The sequence below is a fragment of the Herpailurus yagouaroundi genome, unplaced genomic scaffold (genome assembly GCF_014898765.1).
Source record: "Herpailurus yagouaroundi ecotype Mexico unplaced genomic scaffold, PumYag 163, whole genome shotgun sequence".
In the NCBI taxonomy this organism is placed as follows: Eukaryota; Metazoa; Chordata; class Mammalia; order Carnivora; family Felidae; genus Herpailurus; species Herpailurus yagouaroundi.
The window spans coordinates 44,512,525-44,522,440 of record NW_024412404.1 but is presented as its reverse complement, the minus strand read 5'-3'; the positions used below and the strand labels follow the sequence as shown (position 1 = coordinate 44,522,440).

Below are 9,916 nucleotides of genomic sequence, written 5' to 3'. Positions count from 1 at the left end.
ATAAAGATTTTGGCATGCTTATCATGCTGACACTATTCCAAGGTCATGGAATTATGACTAAAAGATGCTTTCTTGGTAAACCCTGCAAACCATAGACCACTATGAAACAAACTGAAGAGGACACAAAGAAGTGGAAAAACACTCTATGCTTATGGATTGGACGAACACTGTTAAAATGTCCATACTATCCAAAGCAATCTATACATTTAATGTAATCCCTACCAAAATACCACCAGCATTTTTTTTTTCTTGCAGAGCTATAACAAACAATCCTAAAATCTTATGGAGCCACAAAAGACCCTCAATAGCCAAAGCAATCCTGAAAAAGAAAAACAGAACTGGATACCTCACAAATCCAAATTTACAAGTCTATAGTCATCAAAACGGTATGATACTGGCACAAAAACAGACACATAGATCAATGGAACATTATAGTAAAGTCAGAAGTGGGCCCACAAATGTATGGCCACCTAATTGTCGACAAAGCAGGAGAGAATATCCAATGGGGGGGAGGGGCAATCTCTTTGACAAATGGTGTTGGCAAAATTGCATTGTGACATGCAGAAGAATGAAACTGGACCATTCTTTTAACCACACATAAAAATAAATTTGAAATGGATAAAAGACTTCAGTGTCAAACAGGAAACCATCAAAATCCTAGAGGAGAATACAAGCAGCAACCTCTCTGACCTCAGCCACATCAATTTCTTACTAGACACTCGCCAGAGGCAAAGGAAACAGAAGCAAACATGAACTAATGGAACTTCATCAAGATAAAATTCTTCTGCACAGCTAAGGAAACAATCAACAAAGCTAAAAGGCAACCAATGGAATGGAGACGTTATTTGCAAATGACCTATTGGATAAAGAGTTTGTATCCCAAATCTCTAACAAACTTATCAAACTCAACACCCAAAAAACAAATAATCCTGTTAAGAAATGCACAGAAGCCATGAATGGACCCTTTTCCAAAGGAGACATCCAGATGGCTAACAACACATGAAAAGATGCTCAACATCAATCATCAAGGAAATACAAATCATAACCACAATGAGAGAACACCTCCTATCTGTCAGAATGGCTAAAATTAACACAAGAAACAGGTGTTGGTGAGGATGTGGAGAAAGGGGAAGCCTCTTGCACCTCTAGTGAGAATGCAAACTGGTGCAGCCACTTGTGAGAACAGTATCAAGTTTCCTCAAAAAACTAAAACTGACACTACCCTACAATCCAGCAATGGCACCACTAGGCATTTGCCCAAAGGATACAAAAATACAGATTCAAAGGGACACATGCACCCTGATGTTTACGGCAGCACTATCAACAATAACCAAACTATGGAGAGTGCCCGAATGTCCACTGACTGATGAATGGATAAAGAAGACGCAATGCATATATACAATGGAATATTACTCAGCCACCGAAAAGGATGAAATCTTGCCATTTGAAATAATGTGGATGGAGCTAGAATATATTATGCTAAGCAAAATAAGTCAGAGAAAGACAAATACCATATGATTTCACTCATATGTGGAATTTAAAAGAAAACAAATGAACATGGTGGTGGAGGGAGAAGAGGGAAACAAATCAAAAGAGACTCTTAGCAATAGAGAACTGAGGTTTGATGGAGGGAGGTGGGTTGGAAGATGGACTAGATGGGTGATGGGTATTAGGGTACTTGTTGTGATGAACACTGGGTGTTATATGTAAGTGATAAATCAGTGAAATCTATTCCTTTAACCAGTATTGCACTGTATGCTAATTAACTAAAATTTAAAAGAAAAACAAAAGCAAGCAAGCTAGCAAAAGAAAGAACAACCAAGATGCTTTCTTGGGAGATTTTAGAGATGAAAATGTTTTAATGTCTACAAAGTTGAGGACACATTCTTGGCATCAATGAGAATTGGTTGAGGAGACCGCTACACTCATGGGAAATACATACAGCTGAGTAAATAGGGTATGTGTCTTGCACTGATCAATAATAGATAGTATCACTTGGTACAAGCCAAATACATGGTGAAGATCTTTAGGTCCATGGACTGGCAGCGCCACGCACAGGCCTGGAAGCTTGTTAGAAATACACAAACTCCGCTCCATCTGATTCACTAAGAAACTGCTTTTTTCCAATATTCCTAAGTGATTCTTCTGCATGTAAAGTTTTAAAACACTTTCAAACACACATCAAGATTGTTCTGTGGTTGGGAGGGGGGTGCTCAGTGAAGTCAGGGAGGTTGGAGGAGCTCAGGAGACCCTCTTGGTGTACCAAGAGATTTCAACTTGAGTTATGAAGAAAACAAGTAATAACAATCAAACTCCAACCAAAGCAAAACAGGATCTTTAGGTGTATATACACACTCTGGAAACAATCATAAAGATGAGCAACAGTAAGTGACCAGTGGTTTAAATTCAAGTTACGAGTGACAAACTTGAAGTTGAAGACCGTCTATCCATTAGTGCAATTCTCCCCTGTCATTTGGAGGAAAGGTAGCCTTAAAGATGTATCTGAAAATCACCAAAGGTCATAATTTGAGAAACCTGAGCTTCTGTCAGTGTTGAAAAACAAAGTTCTTGTCCCACTTTAGAAAAAAATTCGTGGGGTGCCTGGGTGGCTCAGTCACTAAGCATCCGACTTCAGGTCAGGTCATGATCTCATGGTTTGTGAGTTCAAGCCCCAAGTTGGGCTCTGTGCTGACAGCTCAGAGCCTGGAGCCTGCTTCGGATTCTGTATCTCCCTCTCTCTCTGCCCCATCCCCATTCATGCTCTATCTCTCTCTGTCTTAAAAAATAAATAAAAAAACATTAAAATTTAAAAAAAAAGAAAAAAATTCATTTTTAATTATGCACTACATAAAGTACTTTCATTTACATCAAAGACAGTCAAAATATACAAAGCCAGGCTAGAGAAATAGGGTTAATAGGACAGCTGAGAATATAACACTTAGATTTTATTGTTATCTGGGAATATTGAAAATCTAGTTATTTTATGTTTTAAATTTGCATTATTGTCCCTACTGCATAATGTACACAATTATAGTAAAATTGTACAGTTGTACAGTCTATAATAAACAATGCATTAGCAAGTTTGGAATTGGAAAAGTATTTTACCGCTGTTTCCCCACCACAAAATTATATGTTTACTGATTTCAGTTTATTATTTTTTACCTATTTCCCCCCAAAATTGGCCAATAGTTTACTACTTGATTATGAAATGGTAATGTAATGATTTTTTTTTTCATTTTTACTTAGGAGAAAGGTTTGTCTCCAAGTATGAGCAGTTGCTTTTTCAAGAGATTCTTTAGCAATTGTCATTGATAAATTATAATAAGCCTTGTTTTTAACCTTATCCAATCTCCTATGTAAGAACCAAAAGTTACCATCTAACTAGCCAGAACAGAGCAGCAACAGAGAAAAAGTACTTCAGATGACTATATACACATATTGCTTTAGACCTAGGTGTCTCTAAATATGTGTTGGTTAGTTAATGGGTTGATAATTACTTACCTCCCAGGCACAAAGTAGAATTTACATCAGTTTTTCTCAAAGAATATTCCCCAGCTTGTCTCAGATTCTCATAGTGTTTTAAAACACTAGGTGGACACAAGACCACTCCTACTTGATCAGAATATGGGTGGAATCTAGGAATCTGTTTTTATCTAAAAGTCCCTAAATGCTTCTAATTCATATTAAACTTTGAAAACCAATGATTTTCAACATCTTTACCTTAATACAGAAATAATTGCCTTTTAGGACAAAAAGACTGCAAAACTTTTGCCATCTTTATTCCCTGCATTTTCATACCTTTCTAATGAAATTATTCTGGAAAGATGTAACATACTATACTGATTATTGACATCTTGTTTTGGTAGCTATCCAGTTATCAAGATTTATTGTACAGTGGGGTAAATATTGACCTCAGCATTGGCCTATCATTTACCCATTAACTGTGTTCATCTTTTCTCTCCCAGCAGGACACATTTTATGTGCCTTTACCTGTGGCCACACTGATTTAACCATTTAATTGACATATGTTAGAGGAATTGAAAGCAATTCTATTGATGAGAAGAAGAGTAGAAAAATTGATTTATATAGCAAGATAAATGGTCAACATTTTTAAAAAAATCAAATGTACTTGCATTTTAGAAAAAAAGCAGCTTCCATCATAAAACTCAGATGACCACACAAAAGCCAACAGAAACAAAAGCAATATATAAGAAAACTCTGAATATAGCAAGTTTACCTTTATGATGGAAATATGTCGATCTGTATAGTAGAGGTCAGCGAATCTTCATGGAATGAATGAACCCATTTTCAAAGCAAGTGTCTGTCATATCAGCAGATACAATACTGGGAGGTAGTCCTATAAGGGGAAAAGTAAAAATAAAGAAAGGAAAACAGTGTCAATGTTGGCCACTGTGGACTTCTACCAGAGTCTCCCCAGGAACATGAAGAAAATGACTCTTCATTTCAAGTAAATCTGAGCCACATAGTAAGAGGCTTATTGTACGGATTAATGTGATGCAGCCCCTGGGAGGTTGAGCAGGGCAAGTGGAGTGGAAGGAGGTAGAAATTGCAGTTATGTAATATAAAGTCCCCTGCTCTGCCTTGTACATCTTCAGACTTTTATTCAAACAAAACATAACCATCCTTTCTGAAGGGACAGATGCTTCAGAAGAATTATTTTGTTTTGAGGGGTAGGGGATTTTTTTGGGGGGTGCTTTTTTCTCCAACACTGATCTACTTCATTTCTTCTACATTAAAAACCAGCCAATCAGAATAATAGCATATGAACATCCTTTTGAAAAAGGGTGCTTTTGAAACCTCAGGCGTCATTCTCAAAAGCACATTGAACACCCTTCAGTGATGGTTTTCCTCTGCTTTCTGAAGGAATAGCTCAACCTTCACTTGTGGCAGCATGATCTGTCCTAATGGTTTTTGAGAGGCGTTTGGGAAACCTGACTTCATCTCTGGGTAGAGCTGCCACACAATGAAGTGACCTACTTCACTTCACTGTGAGATGACAGAAAGTCACTGTACTTGAGAAAAGACTAGAGCTGCCATGTCCCCTGGAAGTTTCCCCAGTGGTATTGGGCTAACTTCTTTGTGAGCTACTCCCAATCGTCAGTTTTAAGAAGTGTATTCCTGGCTGTCAAGCCCCAGTGCTGCCTAATTTATACAGATAAAGAGTTCTAATAAGATACTTTAGAAAGTCACTTATGCCATAAGGTATTCACATTATCTCAAGACATTTCTATTTGGCTAATAGGAAATGAAAGTGTGGATTAATGCCTTTCGCATGCCATTAAGAAACTGAGAGGGAGAAGCCTCATTTTGGCCACCAGGGGCCTTATTCTCATGTCTGTTCACTGCTGTCTCAGCTCATCGCTTTCGGTGATTTCCAAAGAGAAGGATGAGTTTTGACTTCACAGAAAATGAGTTTAAACCAGAAAGTCCATGTGGCCTCCAAACTTTGGATTACTGCCATGGCACGTTGCATTTCACCTTTGATTTAAAGATAGAGAACATGTGGCTTCCTAAAAATGAAAAACTCTTTTGCTCAATTCCCAAAAGGCTAATGCAAGCAGCTGTTAAAGGAGAAATAAAAAGGCAGACACGAGAATTCCAAATAAGTCAAACGTAGTGAAATTGGGTCACCGATCCCTCTCTGTAACCCTGAGGAGTAATGGGGAGCAAATAGGTATCTTCTTTTTATCTGATCCGTGATCAGGTATATAAATGCTGGGTATTGTCTTAAGTACAAATCCTATAGAATGTGGACTTCGTGAAATTAATGAATAACAAAAATATGGTAAGGTAACAGTGAGTGATTAAGAACCGGGTGCTGTGCTAAGTGTTGTTTATGTACCATTTAATCAAATCCTACCAAACTTGGGAGCCAAGAGCCAGGATTTATCCCCTTTTAAAGATAAGGAAAATTAAGTTGCTAACTTAGGTCTCCATTACCAGTAAAACAGGTGCTACTTAAGGAACAAATAGTCCTATTCTTAAACATACAGCTTTAGCTGCACTTGAAAAAAATAAAAATGATCGACAATTCTCTAAAGTGAAATTGCATTGGACAAATGCTTCAACATTTCCCTAAATTAAGGATTTCACAAACAGGATCAAGAGACTGGAGTATTTTGGTATCAAAACCGCTGCAGCTCTGACAAGCCCTTTCTGTCAGCAGATGGCAGTGACTCAGAAGAACAGCCCTGCTCAGCAGAGGTCAACCACCTCCAGATGAAGGTTGAAAGTCTATTCAAGGACATTAAAGTGCACCTTTAAGTTTATAAATCATGGAAAGTAGGAAAAAATGCCATTTGGAAAGAGCTAAGTGGCAGAGCTAAATCAGGGTTATGCTACATTGCTTTCTTATGTCTTTTCCTTTCTATGAACATACAAGTCATAACCTGCATTTCTCTTTGAGATAGTGTTTTAGCTGGTGGATTTGAGGCAAGCTTCACCATGTGAAAACTCACCCTTTTCTTCCTAGATCCTAAATTAACGCCTACTTGTTCCTCAGAGCCCTGTTTTATGTACTCCAAAGGACTGGAGATTTGTAGACCATCTGCCACAAAGGGAGTGAAGCTTCCACCAAGATCCATGTTCTTCATTTTCCCATCCTGGAGCCCCTCCCCCTTCTAGCAGCCAGCCAGACCTGCAAGGAAAATTGTCCCTGACTTACCAGTTAAAGAGAAAACCTTAGACTGTGAGGAGAAGCATGCCATAAAGTCACCAGCTGAATAAACCATTACTGTTTTTAGGGGTTTTTAAATACAAGCAATTTGAATATGTAATTGATTCTGAGCACAGCCTCATCCCATGTTTTCCTCGGTCTACTCAGAACCACATTTTGAATGGAAAACAGCTGGAGTAATATCTGGGGATGATGGAGCCAGTACCTCATGGTCACTACAGTCTCCATGATGGATTTAGGAGGTGGTTTCTTTTGGCTTGGCCCCAAACTGGGGGCTTGGACCCTTGAAATGCCAGGTCCAGAGGCCCACCCCACAGACAGTGCTTGGATGTTTAACCTATCCCCCCACACTGTTCTCAGAAAGGATATCCCACACATTGTTCTGTAGACAAGCATACAAGTATGTGTTTGGGGGAAACATGGTCTTTAGAAAAGTAAGTCTCCATTCTAGCTCTGAGGTTAAAGAGAGGTAGCTATGATCACAGTTTAAATGTTAAGTTTGACTAGCAGAGGATGACGTCAATCTAAAGCTCTCTTTGGGGGCAAATGTACATTTGGATAAATCCCAAGAAGCCCATAGCTTATGCTGTGACCTTAACTCAACACTTCTAGGATTAGGCAGTTTTACAAGCTGATACCTATTTATTCCAACAAGGTAGAATATTTCTTGTTTAGCAACACATTCAGTACATTAATTTGTATCTGTAATCCCTACTGCCCCCAATAGGCATAGATAAATAAGCACATACATACATTGAAATGGTAAAAGAAACTTGGCTGTCCTCACTTGGGCAGCACATGTACTAAGATTACAACAATACAGAGAAGATTAGCATGGCTTCTGAGCAAACAGGATACACAAATTCATCAACTGATCAAACATAAACCCTCCAACTGTAAAACTCCCAGAAAATATAGGCAGTAACCTCCTCAACAATGATCTTGGCAACATTTTTTTTGGATTTTTCACCACAAGCAAAACCAACAAAAGCACAATGAAACATGTGGGTCTCAGTCAAACCAAAAAGCTTCTGCACATCAAAGAAGACCAACACAATGAAAAGGCAACCCACCAAATGGTTGAAAATATTTGCAAATCATGTATCTGATAAGGGGCTAACACTCAAGAGATATCAAAACTCCTATAGCTCAACAGTAATAAAAAACAGGCTGGTTAAAAAATGGACAGATCATCTGAATAGACTTTTTTTTTTCTAAAGAAGAGATATCAACAGGTACATGAAAAAATGCTAAACATCACTAATGATCAGGGAAATGCAAATAAAACCACTGGATACCACCTTACACTTGTTAGAAAGGCTGTCAACAAAAGAAATGTGTTGGTGATAATGTGGAGAAAAGAAAATTCTACTGCATTGCTAATGGGAATGGAAATTGGGCAGCCATTATGGAAAACAGTATGGAGGTTCCTCTAAAAATTAAAAATAGAACCATCATATGATGGAGAAATTTCTCTTTCTGGCTATTTATCTAAAATAAAGTGAAAACACTAATTGGAAAAAATACATACACCCATGGACACTGCAGCATTATTACAATAGCCAAGTATGGAAACAACCTAAGTGTCCAACGATGGATGGATAAAGAATGATTTATATATCAACACATATATTCATAAAGAGATCTTGCATTTGCCAGAAGAGGGATGGATCTTGAGAGCACCAGGCTATATGCAGAGAAAAATACCTTATGATCTCCTATGTAAAATCTTCAAATGCAAACCCAGATACAGACAACAGATTGATAGTTGCCAGAATCAGGGAGTGGGGGTGTGAAAGAAATGGGGGAAAGTGGTCAAAAGGCACAAATTTGCAGTTCTAAAGTAAGTTGTGAGGAAGTAACGTAGAGCATGATAACTACAGTTAATAGTACCGTGTTGTACATTTAAGTTACTAACAGAATAGATCTTAAAAGTTCTTATCACAAGGAAGAAAAAATAACTAAGTAGAATAAGGGATGTCCGGTTGCTTTGTTAAGGTGATCATTCCATAATGTATACAAATAGTGAGTGAATCCTTGTGTGGTACACCTAAAACTACTATCATGTTATGCCAGTTACACCTCAATGAACACTAAAAATTAAAAACTTTGCTGGGTATGGGCTTGTGATAAAATAGTCCCAAACCCCACACCTCTCTTTCAGCTGCTGGCAGTTGTGTCTCCTCTCCTTAAAACTAGTTCAACCTGAGAGACAAAAGTGGGTGGGGGTTGGGATTGAGCAAGCAGAGAGTGGACACTGATGGGGGACATGGCCTGTAATGGATCACAGAGGAAAATGTTAAGAAATCAGCAGATTCCCTCCGGTTCTTTACATTGGCACAATACTTTCATAGTGGAACAGTTTGTGTTTTTAGATCATCCTAATAACCCATTGAAATTAGCATTATATTAGGTGTTTAATTTATCCATTAAGAAAATCTCAGAGATGAAACTATGTATTTTTAGGTCAAATTACACCCCCCACAACACCGAGTGTGTGTGTGTGTGTATACACACACACACAGAGAGAGAGAGAGAGAGAGAGAGAGAGAGAGAGAGAGATGGAGATTGAGATATATATACATCGAGGAAAGAAATTCTCTTTCACTCTTCTGCCAAGAGTGAAAGCTTGACTTCTTCTTTGCCACTATGAATGCCTTTTCTTTCTTTTTGTTGTCTGATTACCGAGGTTAGGACTTCCAGCACTATGCTGAAATACAGTGGTTAGAGTAGACATCCCTGTTGCGTTGCTGACCTTAGGAGAAAGCTGTTTTTCCCAATTGAGGATATTAGCTCTGGGTCTTTTGTATATGGTTTTATGATTTTGAGGTAGCTTCCTTCTATCCCTGAGTTCTTGATAGTTTTTCTCAAGAAAAGGTGCTGTATTTGTCAAATGCTTTGTTTTGCATCTATTGGGACTTGCTTTTTGAGATGTGTATTTTTTATTTGCACTTTACACACAGGACTTCAAAAATCCTTGTTTTGCATCATCCTCAATGAGAGGAACACTGAAAAGCAAAACCTATGTGATAAAATGAAAGGAAGAAAATAATAGTGCAGATAGTCAAGTCTAAAAGTATAGAGTAATTGTGATGCTCCGTCCCATCTTTGCCAGCCCCAAGTTTTAAAAACTCACATTCTGAATCTTCTGAATTTCTGATTTTCTTCAGCTTCCTTGGGCCACATGAGAGAACCATGTTCCTTTATTTCCAAATGCAC

At 38.1% G+C, this 9,916-nt stretch overlaps 1 non-coding gene across 1 annotated transcript; it reads left to right on the top strand.

Moving 5' to 3' along the window:
• Positions 1-7,476: 7,476 nt before the first annotated feature.
• LOC121037585 (U6 spliceosomal RNA) lies at positions 7,477-7,583 on the top strand. The gene has a single exon (XR_005793861.1). It is a non-coding gene; the product is annotated as a U6 spliceosomal RNA (small nuclear RNA).
• The last annotated feature ends 2,333 nt before the right edge of the window (positions 7,584-9,916 follow it).